The sequence below is a fragment of the Lynx rufus genome, unplaced genomic scaffold (assembly GCF_022079265.1).
Source record: "Lynx rufus isolate CCGP_SWC_20201006 ecotype Redwood Valley unplaced genomic scaffold, mLynRuf1.p SCAF_22, whole genome shotgun sequence".
In the NCBI taxonomy this organism is placed as follows: domain Eukaryota; kingdom Metazoa; phylum Chordata; class Mammalia; order Carnivora; family Felidae; genus Lynx; species Lynx rufus.
Window position 1 is genome coordinate 12,527,915 of NW_025814837.1, and position 19,147 is coordinate 12,547,061.

Sequence of the window (19,147 nt, forward strand, 5' to 3'; positions counted from 1 at the left end):
CCTGTCACTCTTAGTCTGCAGCCTGTTTGGAGTATGTAAGAGTAGTCTATTTTTCGTCAGTTATGGTTACCTCTATAAATGTTCTACATTGTGTTTTTCTGTTCTTTGATTAATCACTCACTTATCCATCTCTTTTTCTCTACCAGAAATTTGTTGAAATCTATCTTTCACTGGTGCCCCCCCCCCACCGGCCATACTCTTAATTGTGAGTTTATTTCTTCACCAGTTTCATTTTAATTGCACACTGCAAACTGAAAAGGGAAGGGGTAGGTGCAAATGGCTTGTCTGCCATCTTGCCCTGTCAAACCCATCTCCCAGACTAACGAGTAAGCCCCTGAGGTGCAGTGATTAGCTCTTTTTATTTTAGCATTTCTGTTGCCTATCACAGTGCCTGGAATGTATTATGTGTTGGAAAAGTATGTGATAAGAGAAAATAAGGTACGTTCTATCCTACTCAAGGTATAGTATCTGAATGTTGTTACATTTCCACTGTAAAATTGTTCCAGAAAGCAAAAGCTATCCTTGATGTGTAAAGCAAAATGTCCCAGGGAAGTGTGCCACCATTTCAAATCTTTTAATAAAATCTTCTGAGTTAACATGTTATAATAATGAGGAAATGGTAAATTTCCTTAATAAGGAAAATGGTAAAACCATGAGTCTGTTAAATTAATAAGGCTTTTTATAAATGAAATATATTTACAATGGAAAGCTCATTTAAGGGAAATACTTAATTTACATGAAATCCTTGCACAGAAAAGCAGTGATAGATAAATTTGGATTTAATGGCATGTCCTCATCAAATACTCATGGCTGTACATCGTATAAAACATTTATACAATTATGTTTGTCACCAATGCAGTCTGTTGATAGCTCAGTAGCTCATTCTACATTATTGCTTCAGAACAATAATCTTTAAATATCACCCACATGATAGCTTTTGAAGGGTTTTAAATGGATAACATTATTATAACTTCTAGAGTGTTTATGGAGAACATACAATTTAGTTTAACATCATAGTGAAGTGCTGTGTTTTTTAAAGACAAAGCTACACAGAAACTCAGAATCTCAGGGATCATTTTTCAAAAGGCTACTTTATACCTTACATGAAAGGGAAAAAATAAATTCTTGCCTAAACATCAACTGACACTCTGGTGCTATACAGTTATCACCCCATTACAAGAGTTTTTCAGATGGGGAAATAAAGTCCTAAAGACAGTTTAATGTGCATCCAGTACTACAAAGTTATTTCAAGTGTTAGAACTTGAAATCAAAGCATCTGGATTCTAGTACATTCTACTATTCTCAACAGCACAGAATTTATAGGACATATGTCCATATTTGGGGAAAAAGTGAGAAAGGCGGAAGCAATCTGAAAGATATTGGCTTACTTAGGCCTATGCTTTAAGACTGGACTCCAAGGGTGCCTGGATGGCTCAGTCGGTTAAGCATCTGACTCTTAATTTTAGCTCAGGTCATGATCTGACAGTTCATAAGTTCGAGCCCCATGTCAGGCTCCATGCTGACAGTCATAATTCTCCACAAATAACCTCTACAAAAAATTCCAAGGAACAAAGCACTTCAAAACAATTTGGGTCTTGGAGGAGGAAACTAGAAATGTTTAGCGATTTCATATTTAGAGTTCCTGAAATGACCAGTGGATTGTGGCCAGTGAAGGTTTGTGTCATCTTGATGAAGGACACATCCAAGTTGTTATCCACCTAGCAGTCCTGCTGACCTATGTCTGGATGAAAATACCTTCTTAGCTCAGAAGATGAAAGACTTGGGAGCACAGATGGTGCTGTCATCATACTGTCTTCCCAAGAGTTAGCACCTGAGAAAGAAAGATCTAAGATGTGAACAATGGACTGTGCAGCTGGTATCAATAAAAAAGGATCTTGATTTCTGGATAATGGAATATATGTCAAAAATATGAGCTCATATCCAGGAGTGGAGTTCATCTCATAAGGATAGGAAATACTATTTTTACTAGAGTCTGGAAGGCCTGTTCAAGAGGGTTTGGGGCTAAATATAGATGAGTAAGGGAGAAAAATGTAATAAATGTCATGCAATGACTAGAAAATGAGCAAAGAGCAAAGAAAGGGAAGATGAATAGTTTAGGTGATGTCACATATCATCACAAAATGTCTAACTGGGGTTACCTGTTGCCCCTCTGGCCACTTGCCCAGGAATGTACCTTGACAACCACATTTTCATTTGCTCTGAGACTTTAGTGGCTTTGTAAAAACACTTGAAACAGTAGTCTGAAAAATGTAACATGCTATCAGTTTCCATATGGAATACTTTTAGGCAGAGGATTGTTATTGTCTGCATCAGGAGAATTTTACTCAGACATTATAAAGCATTTTCTGGAATTCAATAAGCAGTAGGATGCACTGTCTTCAAACATAAAAGCTAATATTTTTCTAAATATTTGCTTTAGGGGGTGCATCAGTAGGCATAATAGAGAATGGAGGTACTAGGATTCACTGGATCTACAAGTCCTTTCCAACACTGTGTCTCATTTCAGATAGTGATGCACATTAGTGATATTAGGAGCAAGGACTGTGACATCCATGTTACTTTACAGAGAATCTATCCTTTGTGTGACTACAGCGTGTAACTATTTTGAGCCCTATATCCTGGTTCCCTGAGTTTTTACCTCAGCCTACAGTTGTCTCTGCTTGGAAGGCTGATAATTAACTCTGCAATGCTTTGATATTCACATATATAATTATCACTTTACATTCTTAGAGCTCTAAAAATTTCTATCTTCTACTTTAGAGGTATTACACTGGAAAAAGATATACATTTCCTTCATAGAGAACACACACACACACACACACACACACACACGAATGCACATAAAAGTTACCTCAAAGAGGCTAGAAGCAGAGATTAAGGTTCCTGCCATGAAGTAGAAGTCACCTGGAAGGAGAGTTTCTAAATCTTTAAATGGAGCATGGGATTTTTTTTTTCTAGTTTCCCTTCTCATTAAAAGCAATTAAATCAAGAAAATCAGCATGCATACGTGTGGTGTGAGTACAAGAGCTGAGAAAAATGAAAAAGACACGAGGAAGGGCATATTGGAAACAAAAGGAAATTAAAGTGACATGATTTTTAGGAGGATGGAAGAAAAGAAATTAAAGAGTATTCATATTACTCCAAAGTTGATAGATAGTGATGCTCACTTTGAAGAGATTGGTGAAATAATTTTAATTCTTTGTGAACCCAGACTGCTAATGCCACATATGATGGTTCATTTTATGTGTAAACTTGACTAGACCACATTGCCCAAATATTTGGTTATTGTGAAAGTCATTTTTTAATTAGATTAAGATTTAAACCAGAGATTGAGAGTAAAGCAGATTACTCTTCATAACGTGGGTGGGCTTCATCCAATCAGTTGAAGGCCTTCAGAGGATAAGACTAAGGTCTCCCAAGAAAGAGGGAATTCTGTCACATGACTGCTTTTGGACTGGAGCTGCAACATCAACTGGCTCTTCAACCTATGAGGTTGCCCTGAAGATTTTGGACTTGCCAGTTCCCACAATCAAAACTATAAGATACACACACACACACACACACACACACACACACACCCTACTATTGGTTCTGTTTCTCTGACCAATACCCCACCAGTAATTATTTTTGTATTCCAGAGTTTTTGTCAATTTATTTACATCAGTCTTGACATTGAAAAAAAGTTTCATCAACCATGTCAGACACCAAGCCACCAGTCTTCCTTCTATAAATGAAAATAAAATCTACATGTTCCTGCTTTACTTATTACTGTCCATAAAATTTATGCTCAATATGGTTTAAAAATTCTAAGTACTTTTTTCTTGAAAACATATAAACAAAAAAAGGTAATGTTTTCTACCACATTTATAAACAAAGCTTAAAATCTGTTTCTTAATTCAGACACTCCAAGATATACTCAGATTCCAAAGTTGACAACACTCCTAATAATGAAAAACTACCAAAGCACTGTCTTTGCAATATATGTTATTATGAGTCTGATTTAGGTCACAGGAGAAAAAAATATTGTCTAAAAAGATCTATCTATCTATCCATCTATATAATATAGCTATACTATACATCTATATCTATATATATATAGATATGAACTTCTATGTGCATTTGATATGAGTACAAACTAAAAAAAGGATATATATTTCAAAGTATAAACATGATATAGATAAATTAAATCTGAGATCAAGCCATCCTCTTCCAAAAAGGAACTTATTTTTAAAAAGAATAGCCTTCTATTCTTCCCCGGCCATTCAAACAATATATTAAATGCGTACCTCAAAGTGTTCACTCAAAAGTGTCTTTTTACAGAATGTCCTGTGCAAGGTGTCAAACAATGAGATATTACCAGCTGCCATTAGGGAAAAAAAATAATTTTCTAAGAAAAAAATATTGTCGCAATTTACTTAGTCCGTATTTAATGAGATTATTTTAATAGAATGCTTATGAAGAAGTCATAGCAAGCAAACATCCAAGGAATTATTTGGCAGCTTAAAAGCTTTTTTTGTTCTCTTTTAGAATGTAAACATCTGGGAAAGAAAAAAAGAAGCAATATTTTTATCGTCTTCCTGTTAGCAGATTGGAAATTTCCAAGTAAATCTTACTGTGTCTGGTCTTTTATTTACTATCATTGTGTGTCACTACAACATCATATAAAACATGACATGTTGTAAATGGGGAGAAAACAGTAGCAGTATCAAATATTTGGGAAACAGAAGTTTCAGCTAGCCAGGCTGGCCTTTCATCTGGTATTAGTATCGCTTGGAACCCTGACAGATGTAGGCTGGCCTCTTCAATCCCCTGCATCACCAAAGTCCACTTGTATGATGTTATTAATATAGTTAACATTTCAATTCACTTATTTCAAGGGCCCAGAACGCCATATATCATGAAAAGATCAAGGAGTGACTGCCTCTCCTCTGACCTGTTACAATTATTTTTGGTCCTGAAGATTGTCAAAGAGCTTAAGCATCTGTTATTCTTAATGATAACTCAAGAGCATTTGAAAAGAGCCAGCATAATCTGTACAAAGAGACTCCATTTCTGGAATCTCATGATGACTTCTCACAAAATCAATAATGAAAAACAAGACATGTGTGGTTGTGCCTCTGCTTCAGCAAACATTAAGTAGCAACAGGATACAAGCATACCAACTGATATTGAATGTTGTATAGTTTACACAGAATATTTTTCATCGATGTATCATCATATTCATCTAGCAGTGGTCAGTATTTGAAGGGCTATTTGCAAGTCTGGAAAGTTTTGTGAAAGGAAAAGAAATCAGAGGAAAAACCGTGCACATGTAATATATTTTTAAAATAAGTCTCGGGGTGCCTAGTGGCTCGGTCAGTTGAGCAACCGATGTTGGCCCAGGTCATGATCTCATGGTTCGTGAGTTCAAGCCCTGTGTCAGGCTCTGTGCTGATGGCTCAGAGCCTGGAGCCTGCTTCAGATTCTGTGTCTCTGTCTCCCTTTCTTTGCCCGTCCCCCACTCGCTCTCTGTCTCTCTCTCTCAAAAATAAATAAACATTAAAAAAATTTTTTAATAAAATAAGTCTTTAAGGAAAAAGACAGTTATTAGGGAATATTAGAGAAAAGAGAACTTTAAGAAATATTGAAACAAATGAGGGGATGAATCCAAGTGAGTAGGATACGGCAAGGCCGTAGGAACAGGAAAAAAGAAGATTCCCTCTCCTTCCTCTAGAAGAGAATACAGTGACCCACGGGGATGTACATTAACTTTGCCAAAGCAGAGATTTTGAGATGCACAATAATTCTACAGAAACCAGCTCCCGATTAACTATCATAAAAATGCACATGCTTTTGACTTGAATGTTTCTCAAGCTGACCACTGCCCGGAAGAGCAGATAATTTGAGACTAGTTGCTACTGTGATCTAGCCATATGTTTGTAAAAATGTCTCGCTCCAAGTGATTATATCATAATAGAAATTGCTGGCACAAAAGAATTCTTTTGACTAGGGACACTTGAAATAGCAAATGAGTCATAGGTAAAATTCCTGAAGATTAAAAAAAAAAAAAAAAACTATAAAGACAAAGAAGGTCCACTGCCTTTCACCACTGAGAGGCTTGGTGACATTAATGCTACTTAACTATGAAATATGGCATCCGGATAAATAACAAAATTCAAGCATATGAAAGTGAACTTTTTTCAGTTTCACATTTTATTAATTGAATGTCTTCTGTTCAGACCACAGGGCCCAACCTAGCTAGTTTAAGCAGAAATTGGCATATTAAAGGACATGTTGGTTTAGAAGCAAGAACACCAGGGAAAAGCCCAACTTACAACTCAAGCTGTTCAGTAGAAATCCTACTACTGCTGCTTGTAGTCAACTCCACAAAGCCAGAATCTATGCTATAGCTGATAAAGGAAAGAAAAATGAAATGCCTTTATGACCGTGTTTGTCAGAAAGACATTTCCCTTCTGGCTGCTATATGGACCCATCAACCTGGAAATCCCTAGTAACATGCAGAGCACCAGCCACAAGGAAGTCTGGGATATTATAGTCTTTAGCATTCCAAATTGTGAATAAGCTTATCCAGAGTACTGGCCATCAATACCATAAAGATAAGTCAAGACGGAATAGCCATCAAATGCTGGAAGGAGATTAGGAAGTTGTTAGAAGGGGTACCAGGGGAATTATAGCATACATTCCTGAATGTTTCCAAGAGTTTGATAGAATTCTCTCTTATAGATCGCATAGACAAGCTGCATTACTCCCAGGTGTGCAATTATGTATTTTGCCCTACATTATAATATCATTATCATGTCCTTTTACTCATTTTAAATCATTTTCTTATGAACGTGATACAGAAAGCTGTAAAACATCTATACTAATATATATATATATATTTTGCTTGTGTTAGAGATTTCTTTCTGTCAATTGGTAGAACTGTGAAATCCTGAAACTTGCCAATGAGTCTTTATACCAAGTGCTTTTTTTTATTACTTTTCACACAAGGAATGACAGTATTTCCATGCTAGACAACATGAGGTCATTTATAGTCAATTTAGCTCGTGCCATTTACAATCAAACAACTGCACTTTCACATTCAAAGCTATTTGTTACAAACTGAACAACGTAATCTACACTATGAGGCAAGGTGTATGGTCATAAACTTTAAACTTCATGACATATGGGTAAACATTTGAGCGCAAAACAGTTTGATTTATAAGCATTCTAAAAATAAAATAAAATGTGAAATACTTGCCTATGAAAAATCTCAGGGTAGCATAATCAGCACATTTTCCTGCTGCTTATAACCACTTTGCCATCCAAACGTTGCTATTCGTTTCACATGTCAATCATTCTCCATGCCAGTTACCTTGCACGAAGACCAGGAGACACATGCACTTTCACCTTGCTTTCCAACCTCATCCTATTGTTACCATTGACAGATATCATTGTTTAGTCTGAAAATGTTTTCTGGAACTGCTGAAATGTAGCGATTTGCATTCAGCCGGGGTAGAAAGAAAAACTCTACTTACAAACCTGGGGAGTGGAACACAATAGCAATTTTATTTCAGAATTGTAATTATCTTCAGCCTTAGGCCCTTCAACATATTTTTCCATCTCATTTGTATACAACACTCTGTCATGCTTCAGTATTTGTTACCAGAGTCTCTGAAATATACAGGCATAAGTGTATAGAAACTATGCCTCATCTCTCCCTAAAGTGACAGTAAACCAGAAAGGGAAAAAAAAAAAAAAGAAGAATGGCATAAAGCCATGTTTATGCTTCCTAATCTCATAGCTCGAAGAGAAAGAAAGAAAGAAAGAAAGAAAGAAAGAAAGAAAGAAAGAGACAAACCAATAAATAAATATCTTGTTGGAACTGGATTTCAATGAATAATCTAGCTTCTAAATAGGATCTATTCCTGAACTGATTTCACAAACAATTTGGCTGACAAGGGATTTCTTTTTGATAGCTGGAGAAAGGGAAACTGGACATATTTTGTATTAACTGATTATTTTTATGTTTTGAAAAACCACAGAATGTTGTCTTTCACAGTATATTGAAATGTAAAACAGCTTCTCTTTACCAAGAAGTGAACTGTTATTGGTTAACACCTCATCAGTGAATTTCACAGACAGATGTTTTGTTTCCTCTCTGCACACTAAAGCCTAGCGTTTTTAGGACTAAAGTTCTTGGTCCTGTCACGTTAAACTATGACGGTCCCTGCGGCATCCAGCCGATAAGAAGACTCAAACAGCTTTATTTACTTCTGAATATACTGGAGGGATTGGGGAGTGGGAGAGACCATGAAAATTTTAATTTGAGCCAGCTGTGAAGCTTTCAGAGCCTCCCTCTGCAGCCAGTGCTGAGCTAAGATTAAACCAGGCAGAATGCCTGAAGAGATACTGAATAGGTTTGATACAAATTACATTGTCCTGCTGGTTTGAAAGTGCACATTACTGGAGTCATTAACCATAATCATCCTCAATTACAAGCACTGTAAGCATGCATACAGCAGCCCAGTAAATGTGGCCATTGTTTGGGAGTGATGTCCATAATGGATAAAGGTGGTGCCTCCCCTTGCTGGACTTAAAGCAGCCTCCATTCTGCCCCTTTCTCTTCTCCTTTTCTGTGGTCCCAATTCTCAAACTTTATCTCCAAAAGACTGTAATTCATTGAAGTATTTTTTTCCTCTGATAATTTAATATTGTTGAAGATGTTATTTTCCCTTATTCTAAACTATACAAAGTGTTATGACAAGTTTCAGATTAGCTCTAGTTTGTACTATTAGCTTGGTCAATCTTTTAAACATAAAAATTATCTAATTATCATGCCACGAGACCAGAAAGCTTCATATTACAAAGGGATGGTAAAAGGCAATCAAATAGGCAATCTGATCTATAGCTATCACATTGCAACCTTTCATTATCAGACTCTGTGTGCTTCTTGTTAAGGCTGAACTGAATAAGGGTTCAGGGATATCTATTTTTAACTTTTATTTTGAAATAATTTCAGGCAAGTATAGTATAAAGTACAAAGAAGCACAAAAATAGTACAAAGAATTTTCGTACACCTTTCACCTACATTCCGTTAATGTTAACATTTTTCACACATGCGTCCCTGTCTTTGTCTCTATCTACTGTTCTCTCAGTCCTTGTCTTTGTCTCTGTCTATATCCATCTATCTATCTATCTATCTATCTATCTAGTCTCTCTGTGTGTTTATATTTACATTTTTGCAAGTTTTAAATTTTACGTCTAATACCCCTTTACCTCTAAAATACTTCACAAATTCAATATATTTCTAAAAACAGGACAGTCCTTTAAGTGGGTGAATACAATTGTCAAAAAGAGGAAATAATATTTAAATTCAGTATTATCTAATCTATGGATCTTATTCAGATTTTGTCAACTGTACCACATTTATCCTTTCCTATTCCAAGATCCAATCTAGGATGACACAGTACCCTTAGTTTTCACGTCTGTCAGACTTAACATTACATTATGTTAGTAAAGAGTTCAGGCCAATTATCTTCTAGAATGTCTCCTCATGTTCAGTTTAACTAATGGTTCCGTATTATTAGATGCAGGTTATATAATTCGTCCAAGAACGCAGCAGATATGATATTGTGTAATTCTCAGTATATCATTATAAGGAGACATCTGGTATTGATTTGTCCCATCACTGATAATGTACATTTCCACCTATGGCTAATGTTTGTGTCTGCCGTGTTTCTTCATCGTGGAGGTACTATTTTTTCCTTTAAAACTAACAAGCATCTGTTAGATGTAAATAGACTGTGTAAATATCCTGTTGTCATCATACTTGTGCCCACTGATTTTAGCTTCTTGCCTGAGACTCTTATTGCTGTGGTTGCAAACAAATAGTAATTTCTCTAATTTCTTGTTTCCTCCACATTCATTACTTGGAATTTTACTTAAAGAGCTCTCCATTCTTCCCATTTATTCCTTAATTCATCATGTACGTATGCGATATTTGATTCCTATTTTTATTTTGTGGATTATAATTTGTTATTATCAGTATATTTAGGGGGGCAAATGCTTTTGTATCTATTTGACATATCTCCATCATTTTTTTGAGTATGTCTTCACCTCCTAGCACTATAAGATGTTTCAAGTACATCTTGTACTTTCATGTATTAGTCCTGGAAACAGCTATATACACAAGAAGTCCTGTGTAACTCTTACAAGGGAATGGTCTTTAGAGACAAAAATCTCGGTGTAAAATTTGATCATTGGCCCTGGGATGTCATTGCTTTCAAGAACTTTCAGAGCTAGGAAATATGCATATGTGTATGTTGTCTATTTCTATATCTATCTGGGCACATAATAAAATCTATAGGTTTATATACCAATTCTCCAATTGCAGTCCAGCTTCATAATATTCATCTTAGTCTTCACCCTTTCCATATTTGTAATGCCTTTCTCTGGCAATAAGAAATCAGACTCTTCTTCTCCACAAGTTGTTTTATATTTCCTTGAGTCGTTTCAGGATTGCTCATCCATACCATGTAGAAACAGGCCTGCTAACAGATTCCTTATCCTTTTGTTTTTTGGTTTTTGTTTTGTTTTGTTTTTTGCATTTCATTCCTCAGTTTTGAATCTTTAAAATATTTTCTGCTTTAGGGGTGCTCGGGTGGCTCAGTTGGTTGAGCCATCCAACTCTCGATTTTGGCTCAGGTCATGATCCCAGAGTTGTGGGATCAAGCCCTATGTCAGACTCCACTCTGAGTGTGGAGTCTGCTTAAGACTCTCTCTCTCTCTCTCTCTCTCTCTCTCTCTCTCTCTCTGCCCCTCTCCCACTCACTCTATCTCTCAAAAATAAATAAATAAACTTAAAAAAAATTAAAAGTATTTAAAATAAGTATACTTGCTCTATGTTTTACTGGTTTATACATCTTGCTCTTGGAGACTTTTTTAGTCAACAAAATCTAGGCACTATGAAAAATGCTTGATACACTTGCTGTTGAAGGGAAGTAGTCATATTTCTTATCTTTAAGGAAAAATAAGTATAGTGTAGGATAAGCAAAAACTGGTATCAGGAATATCAAGAATCATGTATAACACAGTTAGTTACTATTAGGTTTCTGCTGTTCAGTCAACCTCCATGGCTTTTGTTTTGGACTCTGACAGTCTCACTAGATTTTTTTGTCCCAGTTCAGTCTTTCCAGGGGGCAAAGTGCAAATTACATGGGAAGTTCACTAAGACTCAAGTGAATTCACTTTTGTGTGTACAGTTATTGCTGACATTTCTTGCCAACTCTCTTTCAGCAAAACAAAATCAACTCAGCAATTTATGAAATTATTGAGCCTTTTTAATAGCTCTTTTCAAGCAACGAGAGAAATATTGATAGGGTTTTTTTTGCCAAAAATATGCCAGTCCTTGAAATTTAGTTAATAGTTATTTCAAAGAAGATTTTTATATACTTTTAGATATCACTGTAAATTTGCAAAGTATGTATATCTCACAAAAATCATTTTATTCCAGAATTTCGCTAATAATGGGCTATTAATATGCATTTAATCTACAACTCCAATTATCGGATAAATAGAAATAATAGAAAATAAAAAAACAATTAGTTGATAAGTTGATGTTATGGATCAAGTGTTTTTGTCACCCCACCTGAAACTTCATATGCTGAAATCCTACCCTACAATGTGATGGTATTAGGAAGTGTATTATGATGGCTCTGAGAGGTAATTAGGTCATGAGGATAGAGCCCTCATGAGTGGGATTAGTGGCCTTATAGAAGAGACCCCAGAGAGTTCCCTTTTGTCCGTTCTGCCATTTGAGGATACAAGAGAACTGGGTCTAAAACCCAGAAGAGTGCCCTCACCTGAGCTTGACCAAGCTGGCACTCTGATCTTACATTTGCAGACTCCAAAACTATAAGAAATAAATTTCTGTTGTTCATAAACCTGTCTATGGTACTTAGCTGAACTAAGACACTTGGCTAAGTAATTTGTCTCTCTTGTTATTTAGAGTAATTTCTCTAAGCTACCAGTGAGGGGAAAAAACCCACATAATATGAGAGAAATTTTTGGGAACCTAAAACAAAAAAAATCTGAGCATATTTTATTTCTGAAATGTTAAGCAATTAACCTTCAGCAATATTTATCATTCTCTGTGACAGATTATTTTTCACTACCTTCTCCACGAATACTACTTGGAATTGCCTATTCCAAGTGATCCTAATATTAATAGATACACTTAGTGTTTACCACATGCTAAGATCTCTCCTAACTTTTTTTTAAAAAAATGTATTATCATCCTTACAACACCCTATGGATTAGGCCCTAATATCATACCAGTTTTAAAGATAAGAAAACTGAGACAAAGAGTTTAAGTACCTTGTCTCAGGTTATCTAGCTAGCTAGTAGAAGTTATCATAAATAACAAGCATGCAGTTACAGCCGAGAATAACTTGGTTACTGAGAGATGTTTAGGTTTTAGCTTCAGTGTCCATGACTTTTGACTAGCAATATTGAAAACTATGATGTATAATTTGGAAATGTGGTATATTCATATCTGACATATCCACAGAAAACAATATTTTAAATAATTATTAAAAATCTCTAACAAAACCAATGCTGTAAAACAACAAAATTAACCCATTCATTGTTGAATGTTTTCCAATTTTACATCGTAGCTTACAGTGTTTGATTGATAAAACTCACACCTTGGAGATTAAAATGCTACGTGCATAGTATGCATTAAAAATAACATTTCTTACCTGACTGTATGTGCGGTAGAGCAGATGGCCTTTGTTTTCGATTTGTAAGCACATCCACAGATCACCTGTATCTCGATTTTTGAATTCTTTTCATTGGGTCATTCTCACCCTGGATTGTATATCTACTATGTGCAGGCCACTTATAAGTTAGTGAAATACAGGCCATAATCCAGTAAAGAACAAACCCCTTTCCAGATATTTGAACTTATAAAATTTGGTATTTTAAAACTGTGTGATAACCCTGCAATCTTGAGAGTGACACGATAGAATTACAACAGCAATAAAAACAAGTTTAATTATATTTTTCAAAAATTACTCAAATGGCATGAAGTGATTCTGTTCTGGGTAAGGGGCCTGTGAACCTGAGACAGGGGTTCCAGGTAAGGATCTTACAGCACCCCTATTTGCATCAGATGGCCAGAGATGCAAAGGAACATTGTAATCCCATCTTACTACTTCCAGGCCTGAGGGGAAAAATTAATAATATCTGATGGGGGAAAATGTTTGAAAAAGTTATTTTTATAATTAAAAAGAATGTATGGGCAAATTAAAGGAGAATACATATAATTAGAATGAGTCATAAAGAGTTTTATGCATGTTAGTAAGCCATCTCAGAGAGCTGTTCTTTTCCCTCTTTTCAACATCTGTTTTTTACTGTATGACATAAAATTATAAAAGTCTTTGGAGCTTATAGAGTTTTAAAAAATGTAGCCCACAGGATTTTTACATGAAATGATTCTGGGTAGTTGTTAGAAACGCAACTTTTTAGGTCCTGTCCCAGATCTACTAAGAATCTTAAATGGTTGAATCTAGAAAGGTGTTGACTTTTAAATGTTGCAGGTAAATTTTATGCATCTAAAAATTTAGTATGCACTGGAATAGAGACCATATTAACCCAGGAAATATTTTTAAAAAATACATTATTCTTTTTCATGGGTTAGGCGCAATTAGAAGCTTGAATAAAATCCTAATGGTTGAAACTGCATGCCTGGTCCGGAAGATGGCGGCGTAGGAGGACGCTGGGCTCACCGCGCGTCCTGCTGATCACTTAGATTCCACCTACACCTGCCTAAATAACCCAGAAAACCGCCAGAGGATTAGCAGAACAGAGTCACCGGACCCAAGTGCAGACGAGAGGCCCACGGAAGAGGGTAGGAAGGGCGGCGAGGCGGTGCGCGCTCCACGGACTGGCGGGAGGGAGCCGGGGCGAGGGGCGGCTCGCCGGCCAAGCAGAGCCCCCGAGTCCGGCTTGCAAAAGCGGAGGGGCCTGACGGACTGTGTTCCGACAGCAAGCGCGACTTAGCGTCTGGGAGGTCATAAGTTAACAGCTCTGCTCGGAAAGCGGGAAGGCTGGAGGACAAAGGGAGGGTGAGCTGCGGAGCCCCCGGACGACAGAGCTCAGTTTGGCAGGGAACAAAGGCGCTCGCCAGCGCCATCTCCCCCGCCCATCCCCCAGCCAAAATCCCAAAGGGAACCGGCTCCGGCCAGGGAAATTGCTCGCTCCGCGCGAACACCCAACTCTGTGCTTCTGCGGAGCCAAACCTCCGGCAGCGATCTGACTCCCTCCAGCTGCCACAGGGCCCCTCCTGAAGTGGATCACCTAAGGAGAAGCGAGCTAAGCCTGCCCCCCCTGCCGCCGTGCACCTTGCCTTCCCACCCCAGCTAATACGCCAGATCCCCAGCATCACAAGCCTGGCAGTGTGCAAGTAGCCCAGACGGGCCACGCCACCCCACAGTGAATCCCGCCCCTAGGAGAGGGGAAGAGAAGGCACACACCAGTCTGACTGTGGCCCCAGCGGTGGGCTGGGGGCAGACATCAGGTCGGACTGCGGCCCCGCCCACCAACTCCAGTTATACACCACAGCACAGGGGAAGTGCCCTGCAGGCCCTCACCACACCAGGGACTATCCAAAATGACCAAGCTGAAGAATTCCCCTCAGAAGAATCTCCAGGAAATAACAACAGCTAATGAGCTGATCAAAAAGGATTTAAATAATATAACAGAAAGTGAATTTAGAATAATAGTCATAAAATTAATCGCTGGGCTGGAAAACAGCATACAGGACAGCAGAGAATCTCTTGCTACAGACATCAGGGGACTAATGAACAGTCACGAGGAGCTGAAAAACGCTTTAAAGGAAATGGAAAACAAAATGCAAACCATCACGGCTCGGATGGAAGAGGCAGAGGAGAGAATAGGTGAACTAGAAGATAAAGTTATGGAAAAAGAGGAAGCTGAGAAAAAGAGAGATAAAAAAATCCAGGAGTATGAGGGGAAAATTAGAGAACTAAGTGATACACTAAAAAGAAATAATATACGCATAATTGGTATCCCAGAGGAGGAAGAGAGAGGGAAAGGTGCTGAAGGGGTACTTGAAGAAATAATAGCTGAGAACTTCCCTGAACTGGGGAAGGAAAAAGGCATTGAAATCCAAGAGGCACAGAGAACTCCCTTCAGACGTAACTTGAATCGATCTTCTGCACGACATATCATAGTGAAACTGGCAAAATACAAGGATAAAGAGAAAATTCTGAAAGCAGCAAGGGGTAAACGTGCCCTCACATATAAAGGGAGACCTATAAGACTCGTGACTGATCTCTCTTTTGAAACTTGGCAGGCCAGAAAGAATTGGCACGAGATTTTCAGGGTGCTAGACAGCAAAAATATGCAGCCAAGAATCCTTTACCCAGCAAGTCTGTCATTTAGAATAGAAGGAGAGATAAAGGTCTTCCCAAACAAACAAAAACTGAAGGAATTTGTCACCACTAAACCAGCCCTACAAGAGATCCTAAGGGGGACCCTGTGAGACAAAGTACCAGAGACATCACTACAAGCATAAAACATACAGACATCACAATGACTCTAAACCCGTATCTTTCTATAATAACACTGAATGTAAATGGATTAAATGCTCCAACCAAAAGACATAGGGTATCAGAATGGATAAAAAAACAAGACCCATCTATTTGCTGTCTACAAGAGACTCATTTTAGACCTGAGGACACCTTTAGATTCAGAGTGAGGGGATGGAGAACTATTTATCATGCTACTGGAAGCCAGAAGAAAGCTGGAGTAGCCATACTTATATCAGACAAACTAGACTTTAAATTAAAGGCTGTAACAAGAGATGAAGAAGGACATTATATAATAGTTACAGGGTCTATCCATCAGGAAGAGCTAACAATTATAAATGTCTATGCGCCGAATACTGGAGCCCCCAAATACATAAAACAATTACTCATAAACAGAAGCAACCTTATTGATAAGAATGTGGTAATTGCTGGGGACTTTAACACCCCACTTACAGAAATGGATAGATCATCTAGACACACGGTCAATAAAGAAACAAGGGCCCTGAATGAGACACTGGATCAGATGGACTTGACAGATATATTTAGAACTCTGCATCCCAAAGCAACAGAATATACTTTCTTCTCGAGTGCACATGGAACATTCTCCAAGATAGATCATATACTGGGTCATAAAACAGCCCTTCATAAGTTTACAAGAATTGAAATTATACCATGCATACTTTCAGACCACAATGCTATGAAGCTTGAAATCAACCACAGGAAAAAGTCTGGAAAGCCTCCAAAAGCATGGAGGTTAAAGAACACCCTACTAAAGAATGAGTGGGTCAACCAGGCAATTAGAGAAGAAATCAAAAAATATATGGAAACAAACGAAAATGAAAATACAACAATCCAAACGCTTTGGGACGCAGCGAAGGCAGTCCTGAGAGGAAAATACATTGCAATCCAGGCCTATCTCAAGAAACAAGAAAAATCCCAAATACAAAATCTAACAGCACACCTAAAGGAACTAGAAGCAGAACAGCAAAGGCAGCCTAAACCCAGCAGAAGAAGAGAAATAATAAAGATCAGAGCAGAAATAAACAATATAGAATCTACAAAAACTGTAGAGCAGATCAACGAAACCAAGAGTTGGTTTTTTGAAAAAATAAACAAAATTGACAAACCTCTAGCCAGGCTTCTCAAAAAGAAAAGGGAGATGACCCAAATAGATAAAATCATGAATGAAAATGGAATTATTACAACCAATCCCTCAGAGATACAAACAATTATCAGGGAATACTATGAAAAATTATATGCCAACAAATTGGACAACCTGGAAGAAATGGACAAATTCCTGAACACCCACACTCTTCCAAAACTCAATCAGGAGGAAATAGAAAGCTTGAACAGACCCATAACCAGCGAAGAAATTGAATCGGTTATCAAAAATCTCCCAACAAATAAGAGTCCAGGACCAGATGGCTTCCCAGGGGAGTTCTACCAGACGTTTAAAGCAGAGATAATACCTATCCTTCTCAAGCTATTCCAAGAAATAGAAAGGGAAGGAAAACTTCCAGGCTCATTCTATGAAGCCAGTATTACTTTGATTCCTAAACCAGACAGAGACCCAGTAAAAAAAGAGAACTACAGGCCAATATCCCTGATGAATATGGATGCCAAAATTCTCAATAAGATACTAGCAAATCGAATTCAACAGCATATAAAAAGAATTATTCACCATGATCAAGTGGGATTCATTCCTGGGATGCAGGGCTGGTTCAACATTCGCAAATCAATCAACGTGATACATCACATTAACAAAAAAAAAGAGAAGAACCATATGATCCTGTCAATCGATGCAGAAAAGGCCTTTGATAAAATCCAGCACCCTTTCTTAATAAAAACCCTTGAGAAAGTCGGGATAGAAGGAACATACTTAAAGATCATAAAAGCCATTTATGAAAAGCCCACAGCTAACATCATCCTCAACGGGGAAAAACTGAGAGCTTTTTTCCTGAGATCAGGAACACGACAGGGATGCCCACTCTCACCGTTGTTGTTTAACATAGTGCTGGAAGTTCTAGCATCAGCAATCAGACAACAAAAGGAAATCAAAGGCATCAAAATTGGCAAAGATGAAGTCAAGCTTTCGCTTTTTGCAGATGACATGATATTATACATGGAAAATCCGATAGACTCCACCAAAAGTCTGCTAGAACTGATACATGAATTCAGCAAAGTTGCAGGATACAAAATCAATGTACAGAAATCAGTTGCATTCTTATACACTAACAATGAAGCAACAGAAAGACAAATAAAGAAACTGATCCCATTCACAATTGCACCAAGAAGCATAAAATACCTAGGAATAAATCTAACCAAAGATGTAAAGGATCTGTATGCTGAAAACTATAGAAAGCTTATGAAGGTAATTGAAGAAGATTTAAAGAAATGGAAAGACATTCCCTGCTCATGGATTGGAAAAATAAATATTGTCAAAATGTCAATACTACCCAAAGCTATCTACACATTCAATGCAATCCCAATCAAAATTGCACCAGCATTCTTCTCGAAACTAGAACAAGCAATCCTAAAATTCATATGGAACCACAAAAGGCCCCGAATAGCCAAAGGAATTTTGAAGAAGAAGACCAAAGCAGGAGGCATCACAATCCCAGACTTCAGCCTCTACTACAAAGCTGTCATCATCAAGACAGCATGGTATTGGCACAAAAACAGACACACAGACCAATGGAATAGAATAGAAACCCCAGAACTAGACCCACAAACGTATGGCCAACTCATCTTTGACAAAGCAGGAAAGAACATCCAATGGAAAAAAGACAGCCTCTTTAACAAATGGTGCTGGGAGAACTGGACAGCAACATGCAGAAGGTTGAAACTAGACCACTTTCTCACACCATTTACAAAAATAAACTCAAAATGGATAAAGGACCTAAATGTGAGACAGGAAACCATCAGAACCTTAGAGGAGAAAGCAGGAAAAGACCTCTCTGACCTCAGCCGTAGCAATCTCTTACTCGACACATCCCCAAAGGCAAGGGAATTAAAAGCAAAAGTGAATTACTGGGACCTTATGAAGATAAAAAGCTTCTGCACAGCAAAGGAAACAACCAACAAAACTAAAAGGCAACCAACGGAATGGGAAAAGATATTTGCAAATGACATATCGGACAAAGGGCTAGTATCTAAAATCTATAAAGAGCTCACCAAACTCCACACCCGAAAAACAAATAACCCAGTGAAGAAATGGGCAGAAAACATGAATAGACACTTCTCTAAAGAAGACATCCAGGTGGCCAACAGGCACATGAAAAGATGTTCAGCGTCGCTCCTCATCAGGGAAATACAAATCAAAACCACACTCAGGTATCACCTCACGCCAGTCAGAGTGGCCAAAATGAACAAATCAGGAGACTATAGATGCTGGAGAGGATGTGGAGAAACGGGAACCCTCTTGCACTGTTGGTGGGAATGCAAATTGGTGCAGCCGCTCTGGAAAGCAGTGTGGAGGTTCCTCAGAAAATTAAAAATAGACCTACCCTATGACCCAGCAATAGCACTGCTAG